The 20,030-nt window shown below is 33.9% G+C and overlaps 13 non-coding genes across 13 annotated transcripts; all 13 read right to left on the bottom strand.

Moving 5' to 3' along the window:
* Positions 1–1,185: 1,185 nt before the first annotated feature.
* On the bottom strand, positions 1,186–1,271 carry TRNAR-UCU (transfer RNA arginine (anticodon UCU)). The gene is given in 2 exon segments: positions 1,186–1,221; positions 1,235–1,271. It is a non-coding gene; the product is annotated as a tRNA-Arg (tRNA).
* Positions 1,272–2,730: 1,459 nt separating this feature from the next.
* On the bottom strand, positions 2,731–2,816 carry TRNAR-UCU (transfer RNA arginine (anticodon UCU)). Its single transcript is given in 2 exon segments — positions 2,731–2,766; positions 2,780–2,816. It is a non-coding gene; the product is annotated as a tRNA-Arg (tRNA).
* A 1,326-nt stretch (positions 2,817–4,142) lies between these two features.
* TRNAR-UCU (transfer RNA arginine (anticodon UCU)) lies at positions 4,143–4,228 on the bottom strand. Its single transcript is given in 2 exon segments — positions 4,143–4,178; positions 4,192–4,228. It is a non-coding gene; the product is annotated as a tRNA-Arg (tRNA).
* A 1,326-nt stretch (positions 4,229–5,554) lies between these two features.
* On the bottom strand, positions 5,555–5,640 carry TRNAR-UCU (transfer RNA arginine (anticodon UCU)). Its single transcript is given in 2 exon segments — positions 5,555–5,590; positions 5,604–5,640. It is a non-coding gene; the product is annotated as a tRNA-Arg (tRNA).
* Positions 5,641–7,099: 1,459 nt separating this feature from the next.
* TRNAR-UCU (transfer RNA arginine (anticodon UCU)) lies at positions 7,100–7,185 on the bottom strand. Its single transcript is given in 2 exon segments — positions 7,100–7,135; positions 7,149–7,185. It is a non-coding gene; the product is annotated as a tRNA-Arg (tRNA).
* A 1,459-nt stretch (positions 7,186–8,644) lies between these two features.
* Positions 8,645–8,730, bottom strand: TRNAR-UCU (transfer RNA arginine (anticodon UCU)). Its single transcript is given in 2 exon segments — positions 8,645–8,680; positions 8,694–8,730. It is a non-coding gene; the product is annotated as a tRNA-Arg (tRNA).
* A 1,326-nt stretch (positions 8,731–10,056) lies between these two features.
* Positions 10,057–10,142, bottom strand: TRNAR-UCU (transfer RNA arginine (anticodon UCU)). Its single transcript is given in 2 exon segments — positions 10,057–10,092; positions 10,106–10,142. It is a non-coding gene; the product is annotated as a tRNA-Arg (tRNA).
* A 1,340-nt stretch (positions 10,143–11,482) lies between these two features.
* Positions 11,483–11,568, bottom strand: TRNAR-UCU (transfer RNA arginine (anticodon UCU)). Its single transcript is given in 2 exon segments — positions 11,483–11,518; positions 11,532–11,568. It is a non-coding gene; the product is annotated as a tRNA-Arg (tRNA).
* A 1,459-nt stretch (positions 11,569–13,027) lies between these two features.
* Positions 13,028–13,113, bottom strand: TRNAR-UCU (transfer RNA arginine (anticodon UCU)). Its single transcript is given in 2 exon segments — positions 13,028–13,063; positions 13,077–13,113. It is a non-coding gene; the product is annotated as a tRNA-Arg (tRNA).
* Positions 13,114–14,572: 1,459 nt separating this feature from the next.
* On the bottom strand, positions 14,573–14,660 carry TRNAR-UCU (transfer RNA arginine (anticodon UCU)). The gene is given in 2 exon segments: positions 14,573–14,610; positions 14,624–14,660. It is a non-coding gene; the product is annotated as a tRNA-Arg (tRNA).
* A 1,326-nt stretch (positions 14,661–15,986) lies between these two features.
* On the bottom strand, positions 15,987–16,072 carry TRNAR-UCU (transfer RNA arginine (anticodon UCU)). Its single transcript is given in 2 exon segments — positions 15,987–16,022; positions 16,036–16,072. It is a non-coding gene; the product is annotated as a tRNA-Arg (tRNA).
* Positions 16,073–17,398: 1,326 nt separating this feature from the next.
* Positions 17,399–17,484, bottom strand: TRNAR-UCU (transfer RNA arginine (anticodon UCU)). Its single transcript is given in 2 exon segments — positions 17,399–17,434; positions 17,448–17,484. It is a non-coding gene; the product is annotated as a tRNA-Arg (tRNA).
* A 1,326-nt stretch (positions 17,485–18,810) lies between these two features.
* On the bottom strand, positions 18,811–18,896 carry TRNAR-UCU (transfer RNA arginine (anticodon UCU)). Its single transcript is given in 2 exon segments — positions 18,811–18,846; positions 18,860–18,896. It is a non-coding gene; the product is annotated as a tRNA-Arg (tRNA).
* Between the last annotated feature and the right edge of the window lie 1,134 nt (positions 18,897–20,030).

The raw sequence follows: 20,030 nt of genomic DNA, 5'->3' as shown, positions 1-20,030 counted from the left end.
TAATGTATGCAAGACCACAAAAGGGGTTGATTTTGCTGGTTTCTGACTCTCAAGCTTTGATCTTTTTTACTTTCTACAGCTTCAATGCAGTAGCCACTGACCCTTAGGAACTTAAGCCTAGAAAAATGGCTTGGAACATCAGTTTCGTTGTACGCTAATGGGACACTGGTTTGGGAAGGATATTAGTCAAAACAAAGGAAATAATTTTAGCCATATGATAAGACTATCAGAGAACATTTGTTTTAGTCCAAATAAATGCAGGGAAATTTTCTGGAGTGCTCCTGCTAGATATCCTGATTTTAGAAGTCAGCAATGCTTTTCTTTAGAAGTTTTTCCTTTCCTCATTTTTTCCTTTTACAGTTTTTCTAAAAATATCTAGGACTGTACATTAATGGCCAAAAGATTTCAGACTGATACAAAATTTGGCTTTCACAAAGTTTACTGCTTCAGATTTTATAGTGGTAATTTGTGTTAACGCTAGATTATTATGAAAAGAGATCAGATGATTTGTCCAAAATTATAAACTAATTTCTTACCATAAAAATTAACTTAATAACAAAAAACTCATTTCCACTGAATTTCGGCTCTCCAAAAATTACCTGCTTACATGATTTCAGTGATCTCGTTAGCGAAGCAGAAAGTGTTTATGAGGACAAGGCAGCTGATATCACTCTGTTCTCATCTTTAAACTTATTTCGACACTTTTTAGCCAAAGAATGTCCACGTTTTGCATATCTTGTAAACACATACAAAAATGACTTTTAAAAAGGTTCAAATTAAAAAAAGAACTTGGGACTACTGAAAACAGGAAACAGAACACCAATCACTAGACAAACAATATGCAATAATTTATTGTGCCCTATATGCTATTGTTTGTGTCAATGAGCCTTTAGTATCTGCTCCTTCTACGTTCTATGACAAGTTCAAACCTAAATACGGCTTCTAATTTTCTCTAAATGTTAATATGAAGCGCAGATCTGATACATTTTTTTTCCTTTTTCATATTTCCAACAACTGAGACAAAGTATGAATGTCACACAAACTTTAAAATACGACTCTGGTGGGACTCGGACTTCTAATTTTCTCTAAATGTTAATATGAAGCGCAGATCTGATAAATTTTTTTTCCTTTTTCATATTTCCAACAACTGAGACAAAGTATGAATGTCACACAAACTTTAAAATACGACTCTGGTGGGACTCGAACCCACAACCTTTGAATCACATCAGTTCCCTAGAAGTCCAATGCGCTATCCATTGCGCCACAGAGCCACAAGTCTCTTACTTGAAGTAGGTGTTTTGTCAAATCTAGATACTCAACATTTTCCTGATGACTGGATAACAGAAAGATTTCTTTTCTCTATGGAACTTTGCTTTTGTTTTCTTATTTGTAAAGGTAAAACTGATCAGAAAGAAAATGCATATAATGTAAAAGGGAAAGATCTATTTCATACTAAAACTCATTACATGCACTTTTTTAGTCTTACATGCCAGGAGTTCATTATAAATTACTAACAGAGTTCCCTGTTGGTAAAATGTGGCACAGTAATGTATGCAAGACCACAAAAGGGGTTGATTTTGCTGGTTTCTGACTCTCAAGCTTTGATCTTTTTTACTTTCTACAGCTTCAATGCAGTAGCCACTGACCCTTAGGAACTTAAGCCTAGAAAAATGGCTTGGAACATCAGTTTCGTTGTACGCTAATGGGACACTGGTTTGGGAAGGATATTAGTCAAAACAAAGGAAATAATTTTAGCCATATGATAAGACTATCAGAGAACATTTGTTTTAGTCCAAATGAATGCAGGGAAATTTTCTGAAGTGCTCCTGCTAGATATCCTGATTTTAGAAGTCAGCTAAGCTTTTCTTTAGAAGTTTTTCCATTCCTCATTTTTTCCTTTTACAGTTTTTCTAAAAATATCTAGGACTGTACATTAATGGCCAAAAGATTTCAGACTGATACAAAATTTGGCTTTCACAAAGTTTACTGCTTCAGATTTTATAGTGGTAATTTGTGTTAACGCTAGATTATTATGAAAAGAGATCAGATGATTTGTCCAAAATTATAAACTAATTTCTTACCATAAAAATTAACTTAATAACAAAAAACTCATTTCCACTGAATTTCGGCTCTCCAAAAATTACCTGCTTACATGATTTCAGTGATCTCGTTAGCGAAGCAGAAAGTGTTTATGAGGACAAGGCAGCTGATATCACTCTGTTCTCATCTTTAAACTTATTTCGACACTTTTTAGCCAAAGAATGTCCACGTTTTGCATATCTTGTAAACACATACAAAAATGACTTTTAAAAAGGTTCAAATTAAAAAAAGAACTTGGGACTACTGAAAACAGGAAACAGAACACCAATCACTAGGCAAACAATATGCAATAATTTATTGTGCCCTATATGCTATTGTTTGTGTCAATGAGCCTTTAGTATCTGCTCCTTCTACGTTCTATGACAAGTTCAAACCTAAATACGGCTTCTAATTTTCTCTAAATGTTAATATGAAGCGCAGATCTGATACATTTTTTTTCCTTTTTCATATTTCCAACAACTGAGACAAAGTATGAATGTCACACAAACTTTAAAATACGACTCTGGTGGGACTCGGACTTCTAATTTTCTCTAAATGTTAATATGAAGCGCAGATCTGATAAATTTTTTTTCCTTTTTCATATTTCCAACAACTGAGACAAAGTATGAATGTCACACAAACTTTAAAATACGACTCTGGTGGGACTCGAACCCACAACCTTTGAATCACATCAGTTCCCTAGAAGTCCAATGCGCTATCCATTGCGCCACAGAGCCACAAGTCTCTTACTTGAAGTAGGTGTTTTGTCAAATCTAGATACTCAACATTTTCCTGATGACTGGATAACAGAAAGATTTCTTTTCTCTATGGAACTTTGCTTTTGTTTTCTTATTTGTAAAGGTAAAACTGATCAGAAAGAAAATACATATAATGTAAAAGGGAAAGATCTATTTCATACTAAAACTCATTACATGCACTTTTTTAGTCTTACATGCCAGGAGTTCATTATAAATTACTAACAGAGTTCCCTGTTGGTAAAATGTGGCACAGTAATGTATGCAAGACCACAAAAGGGGTTGATTTTGCTGGTTTCTGACTCTCAAGCTTTGATCTTTTTTACTTTCTACAGCTTCAATGCAGTAGCCTCTGACCCTTAGGAACTTAAGCCTAGAAAAATGGCTTGGAACATCAGTTTCGTTGTACGCTAATGGGACACTGGTTTGGGAAGGATATTAGTCAAAACAAAGGAAATAATTTTAGCCATATGATAAGACTATCAGAGAACATTTGTTTTAGTCCAAATAAATGCAGGGAAATTTTCTGGAGTGCTCCTGCTAGATATCCTGATTTTAGAAGTCAGCTATGCTTTTCTTTAGAAGTTTTTCCTTTCCTCATTTTTTCCTTTTACAGTTTTTCTAAAAATATCTAGGACTGTACATTAATGGCCAAAAGATTTCAGACTGATACAAAATTTGGCTTTCACAAAGTTTACTGCTTCAGATTTTATAGTGGTAATTTGTGTTAACGCTAGATTATTATGAAAAGAGATCAGATGATTTGTCCAAAATTATAAACTAATTTCTTACCATAAAAATTAACTTAATAACAAAAAACTCATTTCCACTGAATTTCGGCTCTCCAAAAATTACCTGCTTACATGATTTCAGTGATCTCGTTAGCGAAGCAGAAAGTGTTTATGAGGACAAGGCAGCTGATATCACTCTGTTCTCATCTTTAAACTTATTTCGACACTTTTTAGCCAAAGAATGTCCACGTTTTGCATATCTTGTAAACACATACAAAAATGACTTTTAAAAAGGTTCAAATTAAAAAAAGAAATTGGGACTACTGAAAACAGGAAACAGAACACCAATCACTAGACAAACAATATGCAATAATTTATTGTGCCCTATATGCTATTGTTTGTGTCAATGAGCCTTTAGTATCTGCTCCTTCTACGTTCTTTGACAAGTTCAAACCTAAATACGGCTTCTAATTTTCTCTAAATGTTAATATGAAGCGCAGATCTGATACATTTTTTTTCCTTTTTCACATTTCCAACAACTGAGACAAAGTATGAATGTCACACAAACTTTAAAATACGACTCTGGTGGGACTCGAACCCACAACCTTTGAATCACATCAGTTACCTAGAAGTCCAATGCGCTATCCATTGCACCACAGAGCCACAAGTCTTTTACTTGAAGTAGGTGTTTTGTCAAATCTAGATACTCAACATTTTCCTGATGACTGGATAACAGAAAGATTTCTTTTCTCTATGGAACTTTGCTTTTGTTTTCTTATTTGTAAAGGTAAAACTGATCAGAAAGAAAATGCATATAATGTAAAAGGGAAAGATCTATTTCATACTAAAACTCATTACATGCACTTATTTAGTCTTACATGCCAGGAGTTCATTATAAATTACTAACAGAGTTCCCTGTTGGTAAAATGTGGCACAGTAATGTATGCAAGACCACAAAAGGGGTTGATTTTGCTGGTTTCTGACTCTCAAGCTTTGATCTTTTTTACTTTCTACAGCTTCAATGCAGTAGCCACTGACCCTTAGGAACTTAAGCCTAGAAAAATGGCTTGGAACATTAGTTTCGTTGTACGCTAATGGGACACTGGTTTGGGAAGGATATTAGTCAAAACAAAGGAAATAATTTTAGCCATATGATAAGACTATCAGAGAACATTTGTTTTAGTCCAAATAAATGCAGGGAAATTTTCTGGAGTGCTCCTGCTAGATATCCTGATTTTAGAAGTCAGCAATGCTTTTCTTTAGAAGTTTTTCCTTTCCTCATTTTTTCCTTTTACAGTTTTTCTAAAAATATCTAGGACTGTACATTAATGGCCAAAAGATTTCAGACTGATACAAAATTTGGCTTTCACAAAGTTTACTGCTTCAGATTTTATAGTGGTAATTTGTGTTAACGCTAGATTATTATGAAAAGAGATCAGATGATTTGTCCAAAATTATAAACTAATTTCTTACCATAAAAATTAACTTAATAACAAAAAACTCATTTCCACTGAATTTCGGCTCTCCAAAAATTACCTGCTTACATGATTTCAGTGATCTCGTTAGCGAAGCAGAAAGTGTTTATGAGGACAAGGCAGCTGATATCACTCTGTTCTCATATTTAAACTTATTTCGACACTTTTTAGCCAAAGAATGTCCACGTTTTGCATATCTTGTAAACACATACAAAAATGACTTTTAAAAAGGTTCAAATTAAAAAAAGAAATTGGGACTACTGAAAACAGGAAACAGAACACCAATCACTAGACAAACAATATGCAATAATTTATTGTGCCCTATATGCTATTGTTTGTGTCAATGAGCCTTTAGTATCTGCTCCTTCTACGTTCTTTGACAAGTTCAAACCTAAATACGGCTTCTAATTTTCTCTAAATGTTAATATGAAGCGCAGATCTGATACATTTTTTTTCCTTTTTCATATTTCCAACAACTGAGACAAAGTATGAATGTCACACAAACTTTAAAATACGACTCTGGTGGGACTCGAACCCACAACCTTTGAATCACATCAGTTCCCTAGAAGTCCAATGCGCTATCCATTGCGCCACAGAGCCACAAGTCTCTTACTTGAAGTAGGTGTTTTGTCAAATCTAGATACTCAACATTCTCCTGATGACTGGATAACAGAAAGATTTCTTTTCTCTATGGAACTTTGCTTTTGTTTTCTTATTTGTAAAGGTAAAACTGATCAGAAAGAAAATGCATATAATGTAAAAGGGAAAGATCTATTTCATACTAAAACTCATTACATGCACTTTTTTAGTCTTACATGCCAGGAGTTCATTATAAATTACTAACAGAGTTCCCTGTTGGTAAAATGTGGCACAGTAATGTATGCAAGACCACAAAAGGGGTTGATTTTGCTGGTTTCTGACTCTCAAGCTTTGATCTTTTTTACTTTCTACAGCTTCAATGCAGTAGCCACTGACCCTTAGGAACTTAAGCCTAGAAAAATGGCTTGGAACATCAGTTTCGTTGTACGCTAATGGGACACTGGTTTGGGAAGGATATTAGTCAAAACAAAGGAAATAATTTTAGCCATATGATAAGACTATCAGAGAACATTTGTTTTAGTCCAAATGAATGCAGGGAAATTTTCTGAAGTGCTCCTGCTAGATATCCTGATTTTAGAAGTCAGCTAAGCTTTTCTTTAGAAGTTTTTCCATTCCTCATTTTTTCCTTTTACAGTTTTTCTAAAAATATCTAGGACTGTACATTAATGGCCAAAAGATTTCAGACTGATACAAAATTTGGCTTTCACAAAGTTTACTGCTTCAGATTTTATAGTGGTAATTTGTGTTAACGCTAGATTATTATGAAAAGAGATCAGATGATTTGTCCAAAATTATAAACTAATTTCTTACCATAAAAATTAACTTAATAACAAAAAACTCATTTCCACTGAATTTCGGCTCTCCAAAAATTACCTGCTTACATGATTTCAGTGATCTCGTTAGCGAAGCAGAAAGTGTTTATGAGGACAAGGCAGCTGATATCACTCTGTTCTCATCTTTAAACTTATTTCGACACTTTTTAGCCAAAGAATGTCCACGTTTTGCATATCTTGTAAACACATACAAAAATGACTTTTAAAAAGGTTCAAATTAAAAAAAGAACTTGGGACTACTGAAAACAGGAAACAGAACACCAATCACTAGGCAAACAATATGCAATAATTTATTGTGCCCTATATGCTATTGTTTGTGTCAATGAGCCTTTAGTATCTGCTCCTTCTACGTTCTATGACAAGTTCAAACCTAAATACGGCTTCTAATTTTCTCTAAATGTTAATATGAAGCGCAGATCTGATACATTTTTTTTCCTTTTTCATATTTCCAACAACTGAGACAAAGTATGAATGTCACACAAACTTTAAAATACGACTCTGGTGGGACTCGGACTTCTAATTTTCTCTAAATGTTAATATGAAGCGCAGATCTGATAAATTTTTTTTCCTTTTTCATATTTCCAACAACTGAGACAAAGTATGAATGTCACACAAACTTTAAAATACGACTCTGGTGGGACTCGAACCCACAACCTTTGAATCACATCAGTTCCCTAGAAGTCCAATGCGCTATCCATTGCGCCACAGAGCCACAAGTCTCTTACTTGAAGTAGGTGTTTTGTCAAATCTAGATACTCAACATTTTCCTGATGACTGGATAACAGAAAGATTTCTTTTCTCTATGGAACTTTGCTTTTGTTTTCTTATTTGTAAAGGTAAAACTGATCAGAAAGAAAATGCATATAATGTAAAAGGGAAAGATCTATTTCATACTAAAACTCATTACATGCACTTTTTTAGTCTTACATGCCAGGAGTTCATTATAAATTACTAACAGAGTTCCCTGTTGGTAAAATGTGGCACAGTAATGTATGCAAGACCACAAAAGGGGTTGATTTTGCTGGTTTCTGACTCTCAAGCTTTGATCTTTTTTACTTTCTACAGCTTCAATGCAGTAGCCACTGACCCTTAGGAACTTAAGCCTAGAAAAATGGCTTGGAACATCAGTTTCGTTGTACGCTAATGGGACACTGGTTTGGGAAGGATATTAGTCAAAACAAAGGAAATAATTTTAGCCATATGATAAGACTATCAGAGAACATTTGTTTTAGTCCAAATGAATGCAGGGAAATTTTCTGAAGTGCTCCTGCTAGATATCCTGATTTTAGAAGTCAGCTAAGCTTTTCTTTAGAAGTTTTTCCATTCCTCATTTTTTCCTTTTACAGTTTTTCTAAAAATATCTAGGACTGTACATTAATGGCCAAAAGATTTCAGACTGATACAAAATTTGGCTTTCACAAAGTTTACTGCTTCAGATTTTATAGTGGTAATTTGTGTTAACGCTAGATTATTATGAAAAGAGATCAGATGATTTGTCCAAAATTATAAACTAATTTCTTACCATAAAAATTAACTTAATAACAAAAAACTCATTTCCACTGAATTTCGGCTCTCCAAAAATTACCTGCTTACATGATTTCAGTGATCTCGTTAGCGAAGCAGAAAGTGTTTATGAGGACAAGGCAGCTGATATCACTCTGTTCTCATCTTTAAACTTATTTCGACACTTTTTAGCCAAAGAATGTCCACGTTTTGCATATCTTGTAAACACATACAAAAATGACTTTTAAAAAGGTTCAAATTAAAAAAAGAACTTGGGACTACTGAAAACAGGAAACAGAACACCAATCACTAGACAAACAATATGCAATAATTTATTGTGCCCTATATGCTATTGTTTGTGTCAATGAGCCTTTAGTATCTGCTCCTTCTACGTTCTATGACAAGTTCAAACCTAAATACGGCTTCTAATTTTCTCTAAATGTTAACATGAAGCGCAGATCTGATACATTTTTTTTCCTTTTTCATATTTCCAACAACTGAGACAAAGTATGAATGTCACACAAACTTTAAAATACGACTCTGGTGGGACTCGGACTTCTAATTTTCTCTAAATGTTAATATGAAGCGCAGATCTGATACATTTTTTTTCCTTTTTCATATTTCCAACCACTGAGACAAAGTATGAATGTCACACAAACTTTAAAATACGACTCTGGTGGGACTTGAACCCACAACCTTTGAATCACATCAGTTCCCTAGAAGTCCAATGCGCTATCCATTGCGCCACAGAGCCACAAGTATCTTACCTGAAGTAGGTGTTTTGTCAAATCTAGATACTCAACATTTTCCTGATGACTGGATAACAGAAAGATTTCTTTTCTCTATGGAACTTTGCTTTTGTTTTCTTATTTGTAAAGGTAAAACTGATCAGAAAGAAAATGCATATAATGTAAAAGGGAAAGATCTATTTCATACTAAAACTCATTACAAGCACTTTTTTAGTCTTACATGCCAGGAGTTCATTATAAATTACTAACAGAGTTCCCTGTTGGTAAAATGTGGCACAGTAATGTATGCAAGACCACAAAAGGGGTTGATTTTGCTGGTTTCTGACTCTCAAGCTTTGATCTTTTTTACTTTCTACAGCTTCAATGCAGTAGCCACTGACCCTTAGGAACTTAAGCCTAGAAAAATGGCTTGGAACATCAGTTTCGTTGTACGCTAATGGGACACTGGTTTGGGAAGGATATTAGTCAAAACAAAGGAAATAATTTTAGCCATATGATAAGACTATCAGAGAACATTTGTTTTAGTCCAAATAAATGCAGGGAAATTTTCTGGAGTGCTCCTGCTAGATATCCTGATTTTAGAAGTCAGCAATGCTTTTCTTTAGAAGTTTTTCCTTTCCTCATTTTTTCCTTTTACAGTTTTTCTAAAAATATCTAGGACTGTACATTAATGGCCAAAAGATTTCAGACTGATACAAAATTTGGCTTTCACAAAGTTTACTGCTTCAGATTTTATAGTGGTAATTTGTGTTAACGCTAGATTATTATGAAAAGAGATCAGATGATTTGTCCAAAATTATAAACTAATTTCTTACCATAAAAATTAACTTAATAACAAAAAACTCATTTCCACTGAATTTCGGCTCTCCAAAAATTACCTGCTTACATGATTTCAGTGATCTCGTTAGCGAAGCAGAAAGTGTTTATGAGGACAAGGCAGCTGATATCACTCTGTTCTCATCTTTAAACTTATTTCGACACTTTTTAGCCAAAGAATGTCCACGTTTTGCATATCTTGTAAACACATACAAAAATGACTTTTAAAAAGGTTCAAATTAAAAAAAGAAATTGGGACTACTGAAAACAGGAAACAGAACACCAATCACTAGACAAACAATATGCAATAATTTATTGTGCCCTATATGCTATTGTTTGTGTCAATGAGCCTTTAGTATCTGCTCCTTCTACGTTCTTTGACAAGTTCAAACCTAAATACGGCTTCTAATTTTCTCTAAATGTTAATATGAAGCGCAGATCTGATACATTTTTTTTCCTTTTTCACATTTCCAACAACTGAGACAAAGTATGAATGTCACACAAACTTTAAAATACGACTCTGGTGGGACTCGAACCCACAACCTTTGAATCACATCAGTTACCTAGAAGTCCAATGCGCTATCCATTGCACCACAGAGCCACAAGTCTTTTACTTGAAGTAGGTGTTTTGTCAAATCTAGATACTCAACATTTTCCTGATGACTGGATAACAGAAAGATTTCTTTTCTCTATGGAACTTTGCTTTTGTTTTCTTATTTGTAAAGGTAAAACTGATCAGAAAGAAAATGCATATAATGTAAAAGGGAAAGATCTATTTCATACTAAAACTCATTACATGCACTTTTTTAGTCTTACATGCCAGGAGTTCATTATAAATTACTAACAGAGTTCCCTGTTGGTAAAATGTGGCACAGTAATGTATGCAAGACCACAAAAGGGGTTGATTTTGCTGGTTTCTGACTCTCAAGCTTTGATCTTTTTTACTTTCTACAGCTTCAATGCAGTAGCCACTGACCCTTAGGAACTTAAGCCTAGAAAAATGGCTTGGAACATTAGTTTCGTTGTACGCTAATGGGACACTGGTTTGGGAAGGATATTAGTCAAAACAAAGGAAATAATTTTAGCCATATGATAAGACTATCAGAGAACATTTGTTTTAGTCCAAATAAATGCAGGGAAATTTTCTGGAGTGCTCCTGCTAGATATCCTGATTTTAGAAGTCAGCAATGCTTTTCTTTAGAAGTTTTTCCTTTCCTCATTTTTTCCTTTTACAGTTTTTCTAAAAATATCTAGGACTGTACATTAATGGCCAAAAGATTTCAGACTGATACAAAATTTGGCTTTCACAAAGTTTACTGCTTCAGATTTTATAGTGGTAATTTGTGTTAACGCTAGATTATTATGAAAAGAGATCAGATGATTTGTCCAAAATTATAAACTAATTTCTTACCATAAAAATTAACTTAATAACAAAAAACTCATTTCCACTGAATTTCGGCTCTCCAAAAATTACCTGCTTACATGATTTCAGTGATCTCGTTAGCGAAGCAGAAAGTGTTTATGAGGACAAGGCAGCTGATATCACTCTGTTCTCATATTTAAACTTATTTCGACACTTTTTAGCCAAAGAATGTCCACGTTTTGCATATCTTGTAAACACATACAAAAATGACTTTTAAAAAGGTTCAAATTAAAAAAAGAAATTGGGACTACTGAAAACAGGAAACAGAACACCAATCACTAGACAAACAATATGCAATAATTTATTGTGCCCTATATGCTATTGTTTGTGTCAATGAGCCTTTATTGTTTGTGTCAATGAGCCTGCTCCTTCTACGTTCTTTGACAAGTTCAAACCTAAATACGGCTTCTAATTTTCTCTAAATGTTAATATGAAGCGCAGATCTGATACATTTTTTTTTCTTTTTCATATTTCCAACAACTGAGACAAAGTATGAATGTCACACAAACTTTAAAATACGACTCTGGTGGGATTCGAACCCACAACCTTTGAATCACATCAGTTCCCTAGAAGTCCAATGCGCTATCCATTGCGCCACAGAGCCACAAGTCTCTTACTTGAAGTAGGTGTTTTGTCAAATCTAGATACTCAACATTCTCCTGATGACTGGATAACAGAAAGATTTCTTTTCTCTATGGAACTTTGCTTTTGTTTTCTTATTTGTAAAGGTAAAACTGATCAGAAAGAAAATGCATATAATGTAAAAGGGAAAGATCTATTTCATACTAAAACTCATTACATGCACTTTTTTAGTCTTACATGCCAGGAGTTCTTTATAAATTACTAACAGAGTTCCCTGTTGGTAAAATGTGGCACAGTAATGTATGCAAGACCACAAAAGGGGTTGATTTTGCTGGTTTCTGACTCTCAAGCTTTGATCTTTTTTACTTTCTACAGCTTCAATGCAGTAGCCACTGACCCTTAGGAACTTAAGCCTAGAAAAATGGCTTGGAACATCAGTTTCGTTGTACGCTAATGGGACACTGGTTTGGGAAGGATATTAGTCAAAACAAAGGAAATAATTTTAGCCATATGATAAGACTATCAGAGAACATTTGTTTTAGTCCAAATAAATGCAGGGAAATTTTCTGGAGTGCTCCTGCTAGATATCCTGATTTTAGAAGTCAGCAATGCTTTTCTTTAGAAGTTTTTCCTTTCCTCATTTTTTCCTTTTACAGTTTTTCTAAAAATATCTAGGACTGTACATTAATGGCCAAAAGATTTCAGACTGATACAAAATTTGGCTTTCACAAAGTTTACTGCTTCAGATTTTATAGTGGTAATTTGTGTTAACGCTAGATTATTATGAAAAGAGATCAGATGATTTGTCCAAAATTATAAACTAATTTCTTACCATAAAAATTAACTTAATAACAAAAAACTCATTTCCACTGAATTTCGGCTCTCCAAAAATTACCTGCTTACATGATTTCAGTGATCTCGTTAGCGAAGCAGAAAGTGTTTATGAGGACAAGGCAGCTGATATCACTCTGTTCTCATCTTTAAACTTATTTCGACACTTTTTAGCCAAAGAATGTCCACGTTTTGCATATCTTGTAAACACATACAAAAATGACTTTTAAAAAGGTTCAAATTAAAAAAAGAACTTGGGACTACTGAAAACAGGAAACAGAACACCAATCACTAGACAAACAATATGCAATAATTTATTGTGCCCTATATGCTATTGTTTGTGTCAATGAGCCTTTAGTATCTGCTCCTTCTACGTTCTATGACAAGTTCAAACCTAAATACGGCTTCTAATTTTCTCTAAATGTTAATATGAAGCGCAGATCTGATACATTTTTTTTCCTTTTTCATATTTCCAACAACTGAGACAAAGTATGAATGTCACACAAACTTTAAAATACGACTCTGGTGGGACTCGGACTTCTAATTTTCTCTAAATGTTAATATGAAGCGCAGATCTGATAAATTTTTTTTCCTTTTTCATATTTCCAACAACTGAGACAAAGTATGAATGTCACACAAACTTTAAAATACGACTCTGGTGGGACTCGAACCCACAACCTTTGAATCACATCAGTTCCCTAGAAGTCCAATGCGCTATCCATTGCGCCACAGAGCCACAAGTCTCTTACTTGAAGTAGGTGTTTTGTCAAATCTAGATACTCAACATTTTCCTGATGACTGGATAACAGAAAGATTTCTTTTCTCTATGGAACTTTGCTTTTGTTTTCTTATTTGTAAAGGTAAAACTGATCAGAAAGAAAATGCATATAATGTAAAAGGGAAAGATCTATTTCATACTAAAACTCATTACATGCACTTTTTTAGTCTTACATGCCAGGAGTTCATTATAAATTACTAACAGAGTTCCCTGTTGGTAAAATGTGGCACAGTAATGTATGCAAGACCACAAAAGGGGTTGATTTTGCTGGTTTCTGACTCTCAAGCTTTGATCTTTTTTACTTTCTACAGCTTCAATGCAGTAGCCACTGACCCTTAGGAACTTAAGCCTAGAAAAATGGCTTGGAACATCAGTTTCGTTGTACGCTAATGGGACACTGGTTTGGGAAGGATATTAGTCAAAACAAAGGAAATAATTTTAGCCATATGATAAGACTATCAGAGAACATTTGTTTTAGTCCAAATGAATGCAGGGAAATTTTCTGAAGTGCTCCTGCTAGATATCCTGATTTTAGAAGTCAGCTAAGCTTTTCTTTAGAAGTTTTTCCATTCCTCATTTTTTCCTTTTACAGTTTTTCTAAAAATATCTAGGACTGTACATTAATGGCCAAAAGATTTCAGACTGATACAAAATTTGGCTTTCACAAAGTTTACTGCTTCAGATTTTATAGTGGTAATTTGTGTTAACGCTAGATTATTATGAAAAGAGATCAGATGATTTGTCCAAAATTATAAACTAATTTCTTACCATAAAAATTAACTTAATAACAAAAAACTCATTTCCACTGAATTTCGGCTCTCCAAAAATTACCTGCTTACATGATTTCAGTGATCTCGTTAGCGAAGCAGAAAGTGTTTATGAGGACAAGGCAGCTGATATCACTCTGTTCTCATCTTTAAACTTATTTCGACACTTTTTAGCCAAAGAATGTCCACGTTTTGCATATCTTGTAAACACATACAAAAATGACTTTTAAAAAGGTTCAAATTAAAAAAAGAACTTGGGACTACTGAAAACAGGAAACAGAACACCAATCACTAGACAAACAATATGCAATAATTTATTGTGCCCTATATGCTATTGTTTGTGTCAATGAGCCTTTAGTATCTGCTCCTTCTACGTTCTATGACAAGTTCAAACCTAAATACGGCTTCTAATTTTCTCTAAATGTTAACATGAAGCGCAGATCTGATACATTTTTTTTCCTTTTTCATATTTCCAACAACTGAGACAAAGTATGAATGTCACACAAACTTTAAAATACGACTCTGGTGGGACTCGGACTTCTAATTTTCTCTAAATGTTAATATGAAGCGCAGATCTGATACATTTTTTTTCCTTTTTCATATTTCCAACAACTGAGACAAAGTATGAATGTCACACAAACTTTAAAATACGACTCTGGTGGGACTTGAACCCACACAACCTTTGAATCACATCAGTTCCCTAGAAGTCCAATGCGCTATCCATTGCGCCACAGAGCCACAAGTATCTTACCTGAAGTAGGTGTTTTGTCAAATCTAGATACTCAACATTTTCCTGATGACTGGATAACAGAAAGATTTCTTTTCTCTATGGAACTTTGCTTTTGTTTTCTTATTTGTAAAGGTAAAACTGATCAGAAAGAAAATGCATATAATGTAAAAGGGAAAGATCTATTTCATACTAAAACTCATTACAAGCACTTTTTTAGTCTTACATGCCAGGAGTTCATTATAAATTACTAACAGAGTTCCCTGTTGGTAAAATGTGGCACAGTAATGTATGCAAGACCACAAAAGGGGTTGATTTTGCTGGTTTCTGACTCTCAAGCTTTGATCTTTTTTACTTTCTACAGCTTCAATGCAGTAGCCACTGACCCTTAGGAACTTAAGCCTAGAAAAATGGCTTGGAACATCAGTTTCGTTGTACGCTAATGGGACACTGGTTTGGGAAGGATATTAGTCAAAACAAAGGAAATAATTTTAGCCATATGATAAGACTATCAGAGAACATTTGTTTTAGTCCAAATAAATGCAGGGAAATTTTCTGGAGTGCTCCTGCTAGATATCCTGATTTTAGAAGTCAGCAATGCTTTTCTTTAGAAGTTTTTCCTTTCCTCATTTTTTCCTTTTACAGTTTTTCTAAAAATATCTAGGACTGTACATTAATGGCCAAAAGATTTCAGACTGATACAAAATTTGGCTTTCACAAAGTTTACTGCTTCAGATTTTATAGTGGTAATTTGTGTTAACGCTAGATTATTATGAAAAGAGATCAGATGATTTGTCCAAAATTATAAACTAATTTCTTACCATAAAAATTAACTTAATAACAAAAAACTCATTTCCACTGAATTTCGGCTCTCCAAAAATTACCTGCTTACATGATTTCAGTGATCTCGTTAGCGAAGCAGAAAGTGTTTATGAGGACAAGGCAGCTGATATCACTCTGTTCTCATCTTTAAACTTATTTCGACACTTTTTAGCCAAAGAATGTCCACGTTTTGCATATCTTGTAAACACATACAAAAATGACTTTTAAAAAGGTTCAAATTAAAAAAAGAAATTGGGACTACTGAAAACAGGAAACAGAACACCAATCACTAGACAAACAATATGCAATAATTTATTGTGCCCTATATGCTATTGTTTGTGTCAATGAGCCTTTAGTATCTGCTCCTTCTACGTTCTTTGACAAGTTCAAACCTAAATACGGCTTCTAATTTTCTCTAAATGTTAATATGAAGCGCAGATCTGATACATTTTTTTTCCTTTTTCACATTTCCAACAACTGAGACAAAGTATGAATGTCACACAAACTTTAAAATACGACTCTGGTGGGACTCGAACCCACAACCTTTGAATCACATCAGTTACCTAGAAGTCCAATGCGCTATCCATTGCACCACAGAGCCACAAGTCTTTTACTTGAAGTAGGTGTTTTGTCAAATCTAGATACTCAACATTTTCCTGATGACTGGATAACAGAAAGATTTCTTTTCTCTATGGAACTTTGCTTTTGTTTTCTTATTTGTAAAGGTAAAACTGATCAGAAAGAAAATGCATATAATGTAAAAGGGAAAGATCTATTTCATACTAAAACTCATTACATGCACTTTTTTAGTCTTACATGCCAGGAGTTCATTATAAATTACTAACAGAGTTCCCTGTTGGTAAAATGTGGCACAGTAATGTATGCAAGACCACAAAAGGGGTTGATTTTGCTGGTTTCTGACTCTCAAGCTTTGATCTTTTTTACTTTCTACAGCTTCAATGCAGTAGCCACTGACCCTTAGGAACTTAAGCCTAGAAAAATGGCTTGGAACATTAGTTTCGTTGTACGCTAATGGGACACTGGTTTGGGAAGGATATTAGTCAAAACAAAGGAAATAATTTTAGCCATATGATAAGACTATCAGAGAACATTTGTTTTAGTCCAAATAAATGCAGGGAAATTTTCTGGAGTGCTCCTGCTAGATATCCTGATTTTAGAAGTCAGCAATGCTTTTCTTTAGAAGTTTTTCCTTTCCTCATTTTTTCCTTTTACAGTTTTTCTAAAAATATCTAGGACTGTACATTAATGGCCAAAAGATTTCAGACTGATACAAAATTTGGCTTTCACAAAGTTTACTGCTTCAGATTTTATAGTGGTAATTTGTGTTAACGCTAGATTATTATGAAAAGAGATCAGATGATTTGTCCAAAATTATAAACTAATTTCTTACCATAAAAATTAACTTAATAACAAAAAACTCATTTCCACTGAATTTCGGCTCTCCAAAAATTACCTGCTTACATGATTTCAGTGATCTCGTTAGCGAAGCAGAAAGTGTTTATGAGGACAAGGCAGCTGATATCACTCTGTTCTCATATTTAAACTTATTTCGACACTTTTTAGCCAAAGAATGTCCACGTTTTGCATATCTTGTAAACACATACAAAAATGACTTTTAAAAAGGTTCAAATTAAAAAAAGAAATTGGGACTACTGAAAACAGGAAACAGAACACCAATCACTAGACAAACAATATGCAATAATTTATTGTGCCCTATATGCTATTGTTTGTGTCAATGAGCCTTTAGTATCTGCTCCTTCTACGTTCTTTGACAAGTTCAAACCTAAATACGGCTTCTAATTTTCTCTAAATGTTAATATGAAGCGCAGATCTGATACATTTTTTTTCCTTTTTCACATTTCCAACAACTGAGACAAAGTATGAATGTCACACAAACTTTAAAATACGACTCTGGTGGGACTCGAACCCACAACCTTTGAATCACATCAGTTACCTAGAAGTCCAATGCGCTATCCATTGCACCACAGAGCCACAAGTCTTTTACTTGAAGTAGGTGTTTTGTCAAATCTAGATACTCAACATTTTCCTGATGACTGGATAACAGAAAGATTTCTTTTCTCTATGGAACTTTGCTTTTGTTTTCTTATTTGTAAAGGTAAAACTGATCAGAAAGAAAATGCATATAATGTAAAAGGGAAAGATCTATTTCATACTAAAACTCATTACATGCACTTTTTTAGTCTTACATGCCAGGAGTTCATTATAAATTACTAACAGAGTTCCCTGTTGGTAAAATGTGGCACAGTAATGTATGCAAGACCACAAAAGGGGTTGATTTTGCTGGTTTCTGACTCTCAAGCTTTGATCTTTTTTACTTTCTACAGCTTCAATGCAGTAGCCACTGACCCTTAGGAACTTAAGCCTAGAAAAATGGCTTGGAACATTAGTTTCGTTGTACGCTAATGGGACACTGGTTTGGGAAGGATATTAGTCAAAACAAAGGAAATAATTTTAGCCATATGATAAGACTATCAGAGAACATTTGTTTTAGTCCAAATAAATGCAGGGAAATTTTCTGGAGTGCTCCTGCTAGATATCCTGATTTTAGAAGTCAGCAATGCTTTTCTTTAGAAGTTTTTCCTTTCCTCATTTTTTCCTTTTACAGTTTTTCTAAAAATATCTAGGACTGTACATTAATGGCCAAAAGATTTCAGACTGATACAAAATTTGGCTTTCACAAAGTTTACTGCTTCAGATTTTATAGTGGTAATTTGTGTTAACGCTAGATTATTATGAAAAGAGATCAGATGATTTGTCCAAAATTATAAACTAATTTCTTACCATAAAAATTAACTTAATAACAAAAAACTCATTTCCACTGAATTTCGGCTCTCCAAAAATTACCTGCTTACATGATTTCAGTGATCTCGTTAGCGAAGCAGAAAGTGTTTATGAGGACAAGGCAGCTGATATCACTCTGTTCTCATATTTAAACTTATTTCGACACTTTTTAGCCAAAGAATGTCCACGTTTTGCATATCTTGTAAACACATACAAAAATGACTTTTAAAAAGGTTCAAATTAAAAAAAGAAATTGGGACTACTGAAAACAGGAAACAGAACACCAATCACTAGACAAACAATATGCAATAATTTATTGTGCCCTATATGCTATTGTTTGTGTCAATGAGCCTTTAGTATCTGCTCCTTCTACGTTCTTTGACAAGTTCAAACCTAAATACGGCTTCTAATTTTCTCTAAATGTTAATATGAAGCGCAGATCTGATACATTTTTTTTTCTTTTTCATATTTCCAACAACTGAGACAAAGTATGAATGTCACACAAACTTTAAAATACGACTCTGGTGGGATTCGAACCCACAACCTTTGAATCACATCAGTTCCCTAGAAGTCCAATGCGCTATCCATTGCGCCACAGAGCCACAAGTCTCTTACTTGAAGTAGGTGTTTTGTCAAATCTAGATACTCAACATTCTCCTGATGACTGGATAACAGAAAGATTTCTTTTCTCTATGGAACTTTGCTTTTGTTTTCTTATTTGTAAAGGTAAAACTGATCAGAAAGAAAATGCATATAATGTAAAAGGGAAAGATCTATTTCATACTAAAACTCATTACATGCACTTTTTTAGTCTTACATGCCAGGAGTTCTTTATAAATTACTAACAGAGTTCCCTGTTGGTAAAATGTGGCACAGTAATGTATGCAAGACCACAAAAGGGGTTGATTTTGCTGGTTTCTGACTCTCAAGCTTTGATCTTTTTTACTTTCTACAGCTTCAATGCAGTAGCCACTGACCCTTAGGAACTTAAGCCTAGAAAAATGGCTTGGAACATCAGTTTCGTTGTACGCTAATGGGACACTGGTTTGGGAAGGATATTAGTCAAAACAAAGGAAATAATTTTAGCCATATGATAAGACTATCAGAGAACATTTGTTTTAGTCCAAATAAATGCAGGGAAATTTTCTGGAGTGCTCCTGCTAGATATCCTGATTTTAGAAGTCAGCAATGCTTTTCTTTAGAAGTTTTTCCTTTCCTCATTTTTTCCTTTTACAGTTTTTCTAAAAATATCTAGGACTGTACATTAATGGCCAAAAGATTTCAGACTGATACAAAATTTGGCTTTCACAAAGTTTACTGCTTCAGATTTTATAGTGGTAATTTGTGTTAACGCTAGATTATTATGAAAAGAGATCAGATGATTTGTCCAAAATTATAAACTAATTTCTTACCATAAAAATTAACTTAATAACAAAAAACTCATTTCCACTGAATTTCGGCTCTCCAAAAATTACCTGCTTACATGATTTCAGTGATCTCGTTAGCGAAGCAGAAAGTGTTTATGAGGACAAGGCAGCTGATATCACTCTGTTCTCATCTTTAAACTTATTTCGACACTTTTTAGCCAAAGAATGTCCACGTTTTGCATATCTTGTAAACACATACAAAAATGACTTTTAAAAAGGTTCAAATTAAAAAAAGAACTTGGGACTACTGAAAACAGGAAACAGAACACCAATCACTAGACAAACAATATGCAATAATTTATTGTGCCC

Source organism: Ranitomeya variabilis, chromosome 1 (assembly GCF_051348905.1).
Source record: "Ranitomeya variabilis isolate aRanVar5 chromosome 1, aRanVar5.hap1, whole genome shotgun sequence".
NCBI classification, from domain to species: Eukaryota; Metazoa; Chordata; class Amphibia; order Anura; family Dendrobatidae; genus Ranitomeya; species Ranitomeya variabilis.
The sequence above is the reverse complement of the archived record's forward strand: the minus strand, read 5'-3'. Positions and strand labels throughout refer to the sequence as shown.